General features: G+C 48.8%; 1 non-coding gene across 1 annotated transcript; it reads left to right on the plus strand.

Moving 5' to 3' along the window:
* Window positions 1-1222: 1222 nt before the first annotated feature.
* Window positions 1223-1329, plus strand: LOC114671163 (U6 spliceosomal RNA). Its single transcript, XR_003721052.1, has one exon. It is a non-coding gene; the product is annotated as a U6 spliceosomal RNA (small nuclear RNA).
* The last annotated feature ends 13534 nt before the right edge of the window (window positions 1330-14863 follow it).

The following is a 14863-nucleotide window of genomic DNA, read 5'->3' on the forward strand; positions in this document are numbered from 1 at the left end:
TAATATAATATGGAATGTGATTCAGACTTTAAAACAAAGGAAATTCTGACACATGCTTCAACAAGATAAACCTTGAAGACATTATGTTAAGTGAAATAAGCCAGACATGAATGGACAAATATGGTATGATTCCATTAATATGAAGTACCTAGAGTATTTCAATTCATGAAGACAGAAAACAGAATGGTGGGCCCAAGGGTTGGGCATGGTGGCTCACTCCTGTAATCCCAGCACTTGGGGAGGCCAAGGCGGGTGGATCATCTGAGGTCAGGAGTTTGAGACCAGACTGACCAACATGGAGAAACCCCATCTCTACTAAAAATACAAAATTAACTGGGCGTGGTGGCGCATCCCAGCTACCGGGAGGGTTGAGGTAGTCAACTGCTTGAACCCGGGAGGCGGAGGTTGCGGTGAGCCAAGATCGTGCCGTTACACTCCAGCCTGGGCAACAAGAGCGAAACTCCATCTCAAAAAAAAAAAAAAAAAAAATGAGTCAGGCATGGTGGTGCGTGGCTGTAATCCCAGCTACTTGGGAGGGTGAGACAGACAAATCACTTGAATTTGGGAGGCAGAGGTTGCAGTGAACCGAGATTGAGCCACTGCACTTCAGCCTGGGCGACAGAGTGAAACTCTATCTCAAAAAAACAAAAACAAAGGAAAAGAGAGAAAGAAAATAAAATAGATATAATGATGGTGGCCAGGGGCTGGATGCAGGGGGATATTTTGGGGAGTTAGATTTAATGGGGACAGAGTTTTCGTTTGAGAGGATGAAAAAGTTCTAGACGTGGATGGTGGTGATGGTTGTACAACAGTGTGAGTATGCTTAATGCCATGGAGCTGTACACTTAACAACTGTTAAAATTATAAATTTATAGGCCGGGCGCGGTGGCTCAAGCCTGTAATCCCAGCACTTTGGGAGGCCGAGACGGGCGGATCACGAGGTCAGGAGATCGAGACCATCCTAGCTAACACGGTGAAACCCCGTCTCTACTAAAAAATACAAAAAACTAGCCGGGCGAGGTGGCGGGCGTCTGTAGTCCCAGCTACTCAGGAGGCTAAGGCAGGAGAATGGCGTGAACCCGGGAGGCGGAGCTTGCAGTGAGCCGAGATCCGGCCACTGCACTCCAGCCTGGGCGACAGAGCGAGACTCCGTCTCAAAAAAAAAAAAAAGTTATAAATTTATATGTTACGTATATTTTATCACAATTAAAGAAAAGCAGCAGTATTCACTTTGGCAGCACATATACTGAAATTGGAACCACACAAAGCACTTTAGCGTGGCTCTTGCGCAAGAATGACAAGCACATTCATGAGGCTGAGGCATTCCATGTCAAAACAGCAGCAACAGAAGTCCAGCAATCCCAGTGACTCTTTGAAATTCTCCATGGACCCATCCCGGTCTCTTCCTCCTAACCCCCTGAAAGTACCACTATCCTTATTTTTGTATTTATCGCTTATTGTACCATTGCAGGTTTTTTGTTTATTTGTTTGTTTGTTTGTTTTTGAGACGGAGTCTTGCTCTGTCACCCAGGTTGGAGTGCAGTGGCGCGATCTCGGCTCACTGCAACCTCTGCCTCCCGGGTTCAAGTGATTCTCCTGCCTCAGTCTCCTGAGTAGCTGGGATTACAGGTGCCCGCCAGTACGCCCAGCCAATTTTTGTATTTTTGGTAGAGATGAGGTTTCACCATCTTGGCCAGGCTGGTCTTGAACCACTGACCTCGTGAACCACCTGCCTTGGCCTCCCAAAGTGCTGGGATTATAGGCATGAGCCACTGCACCCGGCCTTTTTTTTTTTTTTTTTTTTTTGAGACAGAGTCTCACTGTATTGCCCACCCACCCTGGAGTGCGGTAGCACAATCTTGGCTCACTGCAATCCCCGCCTCCCGAGTTCAAGGGATTCTTCTGCTTCAGCCTCCCGAATAGTTGGCATCACAGCTGCACGCCACCACACCCGGTTAATTTTTGTATTTTTTAGTAGAGACAGGGTTTTGCCACGTTAGCCAGGCTGGTCCCAAACTCCTGACCACCTGCCTCGGCCTCCCAAAGTGCTGGGATCCCAAGTGTGAGCCACCATGTGCTGGCCAAGTTTTTATATATATTGTTTCCTTTGGCCCGTTCTTTTTGTTTTGAATCATTCACTTGTTTCTTTTTATTTTTAGAGATGGGGGTCTCCCTCTCTCACCCAGGCTGGAGTGCACTGGTGCAATCACAGCTCACTGCAGCCTCAAACTCCTAGGCTCAAGGGATCCTCCTGCCTTAGCTTCCCCAGTAGCTAAGACCACAGGTGCAAGCCAGCATGCCTGGCCAATTTTTTAGTTTTATTTTTTGTAGAGGGTTTCGCCATGTTGCCCAGGCTGGTCTTAAACTCCTGGCCTCAAAATATCTCCTTGCCTCGGCCTCCCAAAGCGCTGGGATTACAGGTGTGAGCCAACGCACCCAGTCATTTCTTCTTTTTTTGGTTTAAAAATATTTAATCGATAATGGCCAGGCACAATGGCTCACACCTGTAATCCCAGTACTTTGGGAAGCCAAGGCGAGTGGATCACGAGGTCAGGAGTTCAAGACCAGCCTGACCAACATGGTGAAACCCCATCTCTACCAAAAATACAAAAATTAGCCGGGCATGGTGGTGCACGCCTGTAATCCCAGCTACTTGGGAGGCTGAGGCAGGAGAATAGCTCGAACCTGGGAGACAGAGGTTGCAGTGAGCCGGGATTATGCCACTGCACTCCAGCCTGGGACAGAGCACGACTCTGTCTCCAAAAAAAAAAAATTTTAATTAATAAATTAAAATTGTATGTATTGAAGATGTACAGTGTGATGAGTTGATATCCATTGTGTCCTGATTAACATGGTCATATTGATTAACACATATCCATCACTCCCCATAGTTTCCATTGTACTTTGGCCTGTCTTTGAATTTTATGTAAATAGACTTGATAGTATACATACGCAATGGTCCGAATGTTAGTGTCCCCCCAAAATTCATGTTTTGGAACCTAATACCCAATGCGATTGTATTAACAGGTAGGTCCTTTAGAAGGTGATTAAGTTATAAGGTTCTGCCTGTGTGAAGGGATTAGTGCCCTTATAAAAGCAGCTGTGTGGTGTGGTTCATGCCTGTGGTCCCAGAACTGTGGGAGGCTGAGGCAGGCAGATTGCTTGAGCCCAAGAGTTCGCGACTGGGCAAACATGGGGAGACCCCATCTCACTACAAAATATTAGTCGGGTGTGGTGGTTCATTCCTGTGGTCCTAGCTACCTGGGATGCTAAGGTAGAAGGATCGCCTGAGCCTGGGAAAATGCGGCTGCAGTAAGCTGTGATTATACCACTACATTTCAGCCTGGGCGACGGAGTGAGATCCTGCCTTAACAACAAACAATACCAACAAAACTAATCAATAAAAGAGGTCCCCAGCCTGGCCAACATGGCGAAACCCTGTGTCTACTAAAAATACAAAAATCTGCTAGGTGTGGTGGTGCATGCCTGTGATTCCCCAAGGGAGGATAATCTCTTAAACCCGGAATGGTATGATTTCAGCTCACTGCAAGCTCCGCCTCAAAAAAAAAAAAAAGAAAGAAAGAAACAGAAGGGGCTGCACGCTAAGGAATGCAGGCAGCCAGCAGAAGGGAAAAAACAAGAAATGGATTTTCCCATTTTTTCATTAGAGCCTCCAAAGGAACCAGCCCTGCTGTCACCTTAATTTTGGCCCCTGATGATTCATTTTGAATTTCTGACCTCTAGACTGTAAGATAATGTGTGTGTGTGTGTGTGTGTGTGTGTGTGTGTGTGTGTGTTTTGGGATGGAGTCTCACTCTGTCACCCAGGCTGGAGTGCAGTGGCATGATCTCAGCACACTGCAACCTCCACCTCCCAGGTTCAAGCAACTCTCCTGCCTCAGCCTCCCGAGTAGCTGGGATTATAGGCACCCGCCACCACGCCTGGCTAAATTGTATTTATTTTATTTATTTATTTATTTTTTGGAGACAAAGTCTTGCTCTTGTCCCCCAGGTTGGAGTGTGATGGCACAATCTCGGCTCACTGCAACCTCCGCCTCCTGAGCTCAAGTGATTCTCCTGCCTCAGCCACCTGAGTAGCTGGGATTACAGGCGCCTGCCACCACGCCCGGCTAATTTTTGAATTTTTAGTAGAGATGGGGTTTCACCATGTTGGCCAGGCTGGTCTCAAACTCCTGACCTCAGGTGATCTGTCCATCTTGGTCTCCCAGAGTGATGGGATTACAGGCATGAGCCACTGCACCCAGCCTTTTTTTGGTAGTTTTAATAGAGACAGGGTTTCACCATGTTAGACTGATCTCAAACTCCTGACCTCAGGCGATCCACCTGCCTCGGCCTCCCAGAGTGCTGGGATTACAGGCATGAGCCACTGCACCCGGCAAATTTGTGTTTTTGTTTTGGTTTGTTTTTGAGACGGAGTCTTGCTCTGTCACCCAGGCTGGAGTACAGTGGCATAATCTCGGCTCACTGCAACCTCTGCTTCCTGGATTCAAGCGATTCTCCTGCCTCAGTCTCCCAAGTAGCTGGGACTACGGGTGTGCCTCACCACACCTGGCTAATTTTTGAATTTTGGGGTTGTAGAGACAAGGTTTTGCCATGTTGGCCGGGCTGGTCTCCACTTCTGACCTCAAGTGATCCCTCCGCCTCAGCCTCCCAAAGTGCTGCAAGTACAGGCGTGAGCCACCGCACCCGGCCGAATTTGTGTTTTTGTGACGGAGTTTTGCTCTTGTTGTCCAGGCTGGAGTGCAATGGCGTGATCTGGGCTCACTGTAACCTCTGACTCCCGGGTTCAAGTGATTCTCCTGCCTCAGCCTCCCTAGTAGCTGGGATTACAGGCATGCACCACCACACCTAGCTTTTTCTTTCTTTCTTTTTTTTTTTTTTTTTTTAGTAGAGATGGGGTTTCTCTATGCTGGTCAGGCTGGTCTTGAACTCCCAACCTCAGGTGATCTGCCTGCCTCAGCCTCTCAAAGTGCTGGGACTACAGGCGTGAGCCACTGCACCTGCTCTGAATTTGTATTGTTTTAAGTCACTAAATGTATGGTAATTTCTTACAGCAGCAATGGGAAACTAATATAAGCAGAGAAAGGACATGATCAGATTTATGTTTCAAAAACTATTTCTGGTTGCTGTTACAGAACGGGCTTTAATGGGATCAGCAGAAGCAGAGAGCCCGGGTGGGGAACTGCAGACGTGTGGGTGGGCAGCAACGGCAGCCCGGATGCAATGGAAGGGGTGCTGCTGGATGGAAGAGCTCAGATCTCAGGAAAATGCTAGGGGCTAGAATTGACTGGGTTTATTGATGAATTGGATATTGTGGGGGATAGGGTACAGTCTAGGAAAGTGATGGAGTGTGACTTCTAGGGTGATCAGCACTACAATTTCTCCAGCTTCTCTGGGGCCTCACAGAGCCACACTGCATTTGACAGGCTGTTCCCAGGATGCGAGTGTTTTTGTGTGATTAGGCTAGAACTGTTCTCTGGGAAATAAATGCCCTCAGTCTAAAGGGCTTTTACGAGCCACGGCAGGGGATTAAAGGCGGCCGGGCTATGGAGAAATCCCAGGGTCAGGAGACAGCTGAGCATGGAGACTTTTAATCTAAACCTTAAACGTTTTTATTTTCCACTCCTTGAACTCCGGGTGTCACTTTAAATACATGTTTGGCAACATCAGCTGTTCTATTTTTCTTTTTAATTATACAAAGCGAGATCCTGGAAATGGCTCAGCCCCAGGCTGGGGGAGGCAAGGGAAGTTTGGCAACGGTAGGAGGCAGAGAAACCAACTAAAAATCCAGTGGATTTGAAATCCTTTTGAGGGAGCGCAGAGGCCAAACTTCGAGCCACCCTGAACTTGTAAGAGCTGCCCTGACTCAGGATTTCTAAAAGGAGACTGACAGACTCACCAGCTTAGAATGGAGAGAGGACAGATGGACACGTCTCCAAGACAAAAATATCACGAGCCCTAGCACTGTTCCTGTACCTTGAATTTATTCCCAGGCCCTGTCCTGTTAGCTCAGCTCTTTTCTTTTCTTTTCTTTCTTTCTTTCTTTCTTTCTTTTTCTTTCTTTCTTTCTTTTTTTCTCTCTTTTTTCTCTTTTTTCTCTTTCTTTTTTCTCTTTTTCTTTCTTTCCTTCCTCCCTTCTTTCTCTTTCTCTTCTTTCTTTCTCTCTTTCTTTCTTCCTTTCTTTTCTTTCTTTCTCTTTCTTTCTTTCCTCTTTCTCTCTCTTTTTTTTTATTTAATTTTTTAAATTAGAGGCAGGGTTTTACCATGTTGCACAGGCTGGTCTTGAACTCCTGGGCTCAAGTGATCCTCCTGCCTCAGCCTCCCAAAGTGCTGGGACTACAGGCGTTGAGCCACTGCGCCTGGCCCTGTTACCTCCTTTCATCCTCTGAGCAGAAAACAGCTAACTAGGTTGTTCATTACATCTATGGGGTACTCCCTACTGTGTGCCAGCTGCTGGGCTCACCTGCTTACAGGCATTACCCTGTTGTAGGTAGTCAACTATTCTATAAGTAGGTGCTATCACTATCCCCATTTTCTAGATGGGGAATCTGGGCTCCAGAGAGAATGGATGGAACCCCCACACCCCAGTGTTGGACCTATACTTCTTTGCCCTCGCACCCCTCCCTTGCCTTTCTCTTGCCTTGCTCCAGATCACAGGGTGGCCAACCTGTGGCAGAGTGGCTTCCTGCACAGATGGACCAACTGGCGGCAGTGCCAGGAGCCTGGTGGGTGGGAGGAGCCTGGTGGGTGGGAGGAGGGGAATCCAGGGTGTTCCTACCCCTCTGCCTCCAGCTCCACCTCCCACCAGACAGGGCCACTGTGGCTCTGGCTTCTGCCTGGGGACGCCAGTCCCTCTTGGGTACCAGAAACACCACCCCCTGCCTCTTGTCCCTCCATCCCCAGGGGTGATGGCAGTCCTCCTGCTGGGGCTAACCTGGGGGCTGCCCCTCCCCTGCGTGCCTTTTCCCATAAGTCTTCCGGCACCCCTGGAGCAATTCTCAGGATAAGTTCTCTTAGTGTGGTACCTGTCCCAGTCAGATTCTCACAGATACACTACCTTTGCTAAAGACTCACAGATCAGCCAATTCATTTAATCTGGAAGGCAGCAATCCTCTTTCTCTGAGCACAGCACATCCCACGAGAGGGAAGGTTGGAGCCACCATTTACTGAGCGCTGTGCTAATCGCCAGACAACTGTTCTTTCGTGGAACACTCATAACAATCTCTTTGCCAAGTCCCATCAATATTCCCCTTTCACAGATGGGGCTCAGAGAGGCTGGGGTGCTTGCCCACAGTGGCTCAGTTACAAACTGACAAAACTGGGATTCTAATCCCAGAGTACCTAGCTCCAAACTCTGCATGATGATCTAATCTCATCTGAACACACTTGCAACCCCATTAGAATTCAACTTCCTTGGCTGGCTGAAGACCCCACCCCAAATCACTCCAGGCTCCTTGTATTCCTTTCTTCTTCCTTTTTTTTTTTTTTTTTTTTTTTGAGACAGAGTCTCACTGTGTCACCCAGGCTGGAGTGCAGTGGCGAGATCTCCGCTCACTGCAAGCTCCGCCTCACGGGTTCACGCCATTCTCCTGCCTCAGACTCTAGAGTAGCTGGGACTACAGGCGCCCGCCACCACGCCCGGCTAATTTTTTGCATTTTTAGTAGAAACGGGGTTTCACCGAGTTAGCCAGGATGGTCTCAATCTCCTGATCTCGTGATCTGCCTGCCTTGGCCTCCCAAAGTGCTGGGATTACAGGCGTGAGCCACCGTGCCCGGCCTGTGTTGTTTTTTTTTTTGAGACAGAGTGTCCCTCTGTCGCCCAGGCTGGAGTACAATGGCCTGATCTCAGTTCACTGCAACCTCCGCCTCCTGGGTTCAAACGATTCTCCCACCTCAGCCTCCTGAGTAGCTGGGATTATAGGCGCACACCACCTCGCCTGGCTAGTTTTTTTGTATTTTTTAGTAGAGATGGGGTTTCACCGTGTTAGCCAGGATGGTCTCGATCTCCTGACCTCGTGATCTGCCCAACTCAGCCTCCCAAAGTGCTGGGATTACAGGCTTGAGCCACCGCGCCCGGCTAAAAAAATTTCTTTAAGTCCCACAAACTGGGTGGCTTAGGACAGAAACTTATTGTCTCACAGTTCTGGAGGCCAGAAGTCCAAAATCAAGATGTCAGCAAGGCCATGGTCCCTCGGAAGGAACCAGGGAAGGTTGTGCCCCAGGCCCCGCTTCTGGAGCTCCCTGGCTTGTAGAGGGCCGTCTTCTCCTTGTGTCCCTTCACATGGTCTTCCCTCCGTGCATGTCTGTCTGTGTCTAAATTTCCTCCTTTGCTTTTGTCTTTTTTTTTTTTCAGACAGAGTTTCACTCTTGTTGCCCAGGATGGAGTGCAGTGTTGCGATCTCAGCTCACTACAACCTCCACCTCTTGGGTTCAAGCGATTCTCCTACCTTAGCCTCTTGAGTAAGTGGGATTACAGGCACCTGCCACCACGCCCGGCTAATTTTGTATTTTTAGTAGAGATGGGGTTTCTCCATGTTGGTCAGGCTGGTCTCCAACTCCTGACCTCAGGTGATCCGCCCACCTCGTCCTCCCAAAATGCTGGGATTACAGGCATAAGCCACGGTGCCTGGCTGCTTTTGTCTTTTTTGAGACAGGGTCTTACACTGTCACCAAGGCTGAAGTACAGTGGCACGATCACAGCTCAGTGCAGCTTTGACCTCATGGGATAAAGCGATGCTCCTGCCTCAGCCTCACTAGTAGCGGGAACCCGAGACAAGAGCCACTGCTCCTTGCAAATTTCACATTTCCCCTTTTTATAAGGAGACCAGTAATATTGGAAGAGGGCTGTATGAGTCTGTTCTCTCATTGCTATAAAGAAATACCAAGCTGTGCACGGTGACTCACACCTGTAAACCCAGCAATTTGGGAGGCAAATTTGGGATCTGCCGAAGCAGGCGGATCACCTGAGGTCAGGAGTTCGGGACCAGTCTGGCCAACACGGGGAAACCCTGTCTCTACTAAAAATACAAAACATTAGCCAGACGTTGTGGCAGGCGCCTATAACCCCAGCCTCTTGGGAGGCCGAGGCAGGAGAATCGCTTGAACCTGGGAGGTGGAGGTTGCAGTGAGCCGAGATCACGCCATTGCACTCCAGCCTGGGCAACAAACGTGAAACTCCATCTTAGGGGAAAAAAAAAAGACCTGAGGCTGGCCACCATGGCTCACGCCTGTAATCCCAGCATTCTGGGAGGCCAAGGCAGGCAGATCATTTGAGGCCAGGAGCTCGAGACCAGCTTGGCCAACATAGCGAAACCCCCTCTCTACTAAAAATACAAAAATTAGCTGGGCACTAATTTTTTGATGCACGCCTATAATCCCAGCCACTCGGGAGGCTGAGACAGGAGAATTGCTTGAACCCGGGAGGCGGAGCTTGCAGTGAGCCAAGATTGAGCCACTGCACTCCAGCCTGGACGACAAAGCGAGACTGCATCTCAAAAAAAGAAATACCTAGGCCGGGCACGGTGACTCACACCTGTAATCCCAGCACTTTGGGAGGCCAAGGCAGGTGGATCATGAGGTCAGAAGTTCAAGACCAGCCCGACCAAGATGGTGAAACCACATCTCTACTAAAAATACAAAAATTAGCTGGGCGTGGTGGCACCTGTAATCCCAGCTACTCAGGAGGCTGAGGCAGAGAATTGCGTGAACCCGGAGGCGGAAGTTGCAGTGAGCCAAGTTCATGCCACTGCAACTCGGGCAACAGAGTGAGACTCTGTCTCAAAAAAGAAATACTCGAGACTGAGTAATTTGTAAAGAAAAGAGGATTAATTGGCTCTTGGTTCCAAAGGTTGTGCAGGAAACATTGCAGCATCTGCTTCTGGGGAGGCCTCAGGAAGCTTCCAATCATGGTGGAAGGCAATGGAGGAACCAGCCCTTCACATGGCTGGAGCAGGAGGAAGAGAGGGGTGGGGAGGTGCTATATATATACTTTTAAACAATCAGATCTGCCGGGCACGGTGGTTCACGCCTGTAATCCCAGCACTTTGGGAGGCTGAGGCGGGTGGATCACGAGGTCAGGAGATCGAGACCATCCTGGCTAACATGGTGAAACCCTGTCTCTACTAAAAATATTAAAAATTAGCTGGGTGTGGTGGCGGGCGCCTGTAATCCCAGCTACTCGGGAGGCTGAGGCAGGAGAATGGCATGAACCTGGGAGGCAGAGCTTGCAGTGACCTGAGATCGCGCCACTGCACTCCAGCCTGGGTGAGAGCGAGACTCTGTCTCAAAAAAAAAAAATCAGATCTCACTCACTATTATAGCACCAAGAGGATGGTGCTAAACCATTCATGAGAAACTGCCCCCATGATCCAATCACCTCTCACCAGGCTCCACCTCCAACACTGGGGATTACAATTGAACATGAGATTTGGGTGGGGACATAGATCCAAACCAAATAAGGGCCCACCCTATGACCTCATTTTAACTTGATTACCTCTGTAAAGACTGTATTTCCAAATAAGGTCACATTCTTCTTGGTTTTTTTTTTTTTTTTTGAGACGGAGTTTCACTCTTTCACCCAGGCTGGAGTGCAATGGCACAATCAATCTCAGTTTAGTGCAACCTCCTCCTTCCAGTGTCAAGAGATTCTCCTGCCTTAGCCTCCCAAGTTGTTGGGATTACAACAGGCGCCTGCAACCACACCCAGCTAATTTTTGTATTTCTAGTAGAGATTGGGTTTCACCATGTTGGTCAGGCTGGTCTCCAACTCTTGACCTCGTGATCCGCCCTCCTTGGCCTCCCAAAGTGCTGGGATTACAGACGTGAGCCACCGCACCCTGCCCCAAATGAGGTCACATTCTGAGGTACTGAAGTTTAGGACTGTAATGTCTTTTTTGAGGGGACATGGTTTAACCTGTAAGAGTCCTCCCTGATCTCATGTGTCTGATCTCTGCATTGTGGCCTGGTAGGGCCTGCTTTGTTTTTTTTTTTTTTTTGAGACGGAGTTTTGCTCTGTTGCCCAGGCTGGAGTGCAGTGGCTGGATTTCAGCTCACTGCAAGTTCTGCCTCCTGGGTTTACGCCATTGTCCTGCCTCAGCCTCCCGAGTAGCTGGGATTACAGGCGCCCGCCACCTTGCCCGGCTAGTTTTTTGTATTTTTTAGTAGAGACGGGGTTTCACTGTGTTAGCCAGGATGGTCTCAATCTCCTGACCTGGTGATCCACCCATCTCGGCCTCCCTCCCAAAGTGCTGGGATTACAGGCTTGAGCCACCGTGCCTGGCCTGCTTTGTTAATAGAGGATGCCAGACCTTCCAGGAAAATGATCCTGCTGATGCCCACTAAGTTAAGGGATATAGTGATTCTCTAAGGCACATGTGCATTGACAAAATTTACCCCAATATTCAGTACAGCAAATTCACTTTTGAAAAAGGAGAACTAGGCTGGGCGTGGTGGCTCATGCCTGTAATCCCAGCACTTTGGGAGGCTGAGGTGGGCAGATCACTTGAGGTCAGGAGTTTGAGACCAGACTGACCAACATGGAGAAACCTCGTCTCTAGTAAAAATGCAAAAACTACCCAGGTTTGACGGTGCATGCCTGTAATCCCAGCTACTCGGGAGGCTAAGGCAGGAGAATCACTTGAACCCGGGAGGTGGCTGAGCTTGCAGTGAGCCGAGATCGTGCCACTGCACTCCAGCCTGGGCGACAGAGTGAGACTCAGTCTCAAAACAAAAAAACAAAAACAAAAACAAAAGATTAAAAAAAAAGAGACTTTTTTTTTTTTGAGACACGGTCTTGCTCTGTCACCCAGGCTGGAGTGCAATGGCCCTGTCTTGGCTCACTGCAACCTCCGCCTCCCAGGTTCAAGTGATTCTCCTGTTTCAGCCTCCCGAGTAGCTGGGACTACAGGTGTGTGCCACCACATCTGGCTAATATTTGTATGTTTAGTAGAGACAGTGTTTCACTGTGTTGGCCAGGCTGGTCTCAAACTCCTGACCTTGTGATCCGCCCGCCTCGGCCTCCCAAAGTGCTGAGATTTATAGGCGTGAGCCACCACGCCCAGTCGAGACTTTTTTTTTTTTTTTTTAAATTTTGAGGAATTCATGGGTTTTTTTCCCCCCAAGACTTATTTTTATTTATTTATTTATTTATTTACTTTTGAGATGGAGTCTTACTCTGTCGCCCAGTATGGAGTGCAGTGGCGCGACCTTGGCTCACTGCTACCTCCGTCTCCCGGGTTCGAGGTTTCTCCTGCCTTAGCCTCCCAAATAGCTGAGACTACAGGCATGGGCCACCATGCCCGGCTAATTTTTGCATTTTTAGTAGAGATGAGGTTTCACCATGTTGACCAGACTGGTCTGAAACTCCTGACCTCAAGTGATCCACCCACCTTGGCCCCCCAAAGTGCTGGGATTACAGGCGTGAGCCACCACACCCGGCCCCCAAGATTTATTTTAAACCTAGAGTAATCAATACAGTTATCTATTGGCATAAGAGTAGACAAATAGATCAACAGGCTAGAATAGAGAGTTCAGAAACAGACTCTCATGTATAGTAGTCACCTGATTTTTGACCAAAATGTCCATGCATTTCAGTGGGGAAAGCTTGCTTCACTCAAAAATCTGTATTTGATTGATGGACGTGGTGGTGCATGCCTATAGCCTCAGCTACTTGAGAAGCTGAGGCAGGAGTGAGAATCACTTGCGTCCATGAATTTGAGGCTGTCGTGTGAAATGATCACACCTATGCAGAGCCATTGCACTCCAGCCTGGGCAACAGAGCAAGACCTTGTCTCTGATAAAAAAATAAAAACAGAGTCTGGGCGCGGTGCGTCACGCCTGTAATCCCAGCACTTTTGGAGGCTGAGGAGGGCAGATCACGAGGTCAGGAGATCGAGACCATCTTGGCTAACATGGTAAAACCCCATCTCTACTAAAAATACAAAAAGCTAGCCGGGCGTGGTGGCAGGCGCCTGTAGTCCCAGCTACTTGGGAGGCTGAGGCAGGAGAATGGTGTGAACCTGGGAGGCAGAGCTTGCAGTGAGCCGAGATCGTGCCACTGCATTCCAGCCTGGGAAACAGAGCAAGACTCCGTCTCAAAAAATAAAAGAAAAATAGAAAAAATCAGTATGAGATGGATCACAGACCTAAACATACAAGCAAAAATGCTTTTTTTTGGTGGGGTGGGTGGAAGGTAGAGACAGCGTCCCACTGTGTTGTCCAGGCTGGTCCCAAATCTCCTGGCATCAAGTGATCCTCTCGACTTGGCCTCCCCAGGTGCTGAGATTATAGGTATGAGCCACCATGCCTGGCCTAAAACTTTTAAAAGAAAACACAGGTGAATATCTTCATGACCCTGTGGTTGGCAAAGATTTCTTTTTCTTTTTTCTTTTTTTTTTTTTTTTTAGATAGAGTCTTACCGTATGGCTTAGGCTGGAGTGTAATGGTGTGATCTCGGCTCACTGCAACCTCTGCCTCCCGGGTTCAAGTGATTCTCATGCCTCAGCCTCCTGAGTAGCTGGGATTATAGGCATGTGCCACCACGCTGGGATAATTTTTGAATTTTTGTATTTTTAGTAGAGATGGAGTTTCACCATGTTGGCCAGGCTGGTCTCCAACTCCTGACCTCAGGTGATCCGTACACCTCGGCCTCCCAAAATGCTGGGATTACAGGCGTGAGTCACCGTGTCATCAGCAAAGATTTCTTATCCAGGTGAGAAAAAGTTCTCACTTTTAAAAGGCATGGGCACAAAAACAGACCCAGCAAAGACTTCTGACCAGTGAGGGGGTAGGAGTGGGGGGATGAAGAGTGAGCCCTATAAGCCCAGAAACTGGGGAGCAAGGAGACAGAGTTCACACTCCCCTGGCATAGTCTAAGCTCCAGACTCAGACAACCATTTTGAGACCAACTCTAGGGCTCACCAACCTGACATCATTCTGCATTTTGTAACCAGCCCCCTGACAGTGTCTCACTTGGTTTCCAGCCTCCTTCACCCCAATTCTTTGACCATGAAAACCTTCAAGATCACTCACAAAAGATGCCTCCCAGATGTCTTGTGGAGCTGGCACCAGGCCTGGCTGACAAAGGGATTTCATGCATTCTGAGTCAGGACACAAGGAAGGACTGACAGGGAAGCTGCCCCCAGCTCCATACAAGGACAACTTTTGAAGTATCAGACAACCAATCAGACATGCTCAGCTTCTAGAAGGAGTGAGCTTCCCATCACCAGGGGTATGAAAACATTGTTCTAGCGGGGCTTGGTGGTGCATGCGTGTCGAGCCCAGGAGTCCGAATGCAGCCTGGGTAACACAGTGAAACCCCTGTCTCCCCACCACCAAAAAAAAAAAAAAGAACAGTGGGGAAAAGTTACTAACCATGAACCCCTCTAGGATCCTGGGGCAGGAGGCAGGGATGGCCCAGACATCCCACCCAAGTCTGGATAATATTTTTATTACTTCTGATCTGTGCAGATGGGGAAATTCAAACCACACAGAATTAGGAGAGGGATGAGGAGCGTGACATAGGAGCTGGGGAAAGGAAACCCTCCCCACCCCAAAGCCCCCTCTGAGTCACCACTCCCAGATCCTCTTGTTCCTCTAAAATCAGCAAATCTCTCCTCCCAGCTTCCGGCCTCTTCCCCCTCCAGACCTCAGGCCCCCTTAGCTGCTAAATGTTGTGTGTTCCTAGTCCTGAACTGGGGGTTTCTGGGAACCAAGGACATTGCATTATTTTGTTCACTGAACCTGTTTCCATTGGCAGTAGCCAGTGGGAGGCCCTGGGGTGATAGCGACGTGATGTATATATGTATGTATGTATGTATTTTTTGAGACTGAATCTGCCTCTGTCG

This window comes from Macaca mulatta, chromosome 11, assembly GCF_049350105.2.
Source record: "Macaca mulatta isolate MMU2019108-1 chromosome 11, T2T-MMU8v2.0, whole genome shotgun sequence".
NCBI classification, from domain to species: Eukaryota; Metazoa; Chordata; class Mammalia; order Primates; family Cercopithecidae; genus Macaca; species Macaca mulatta.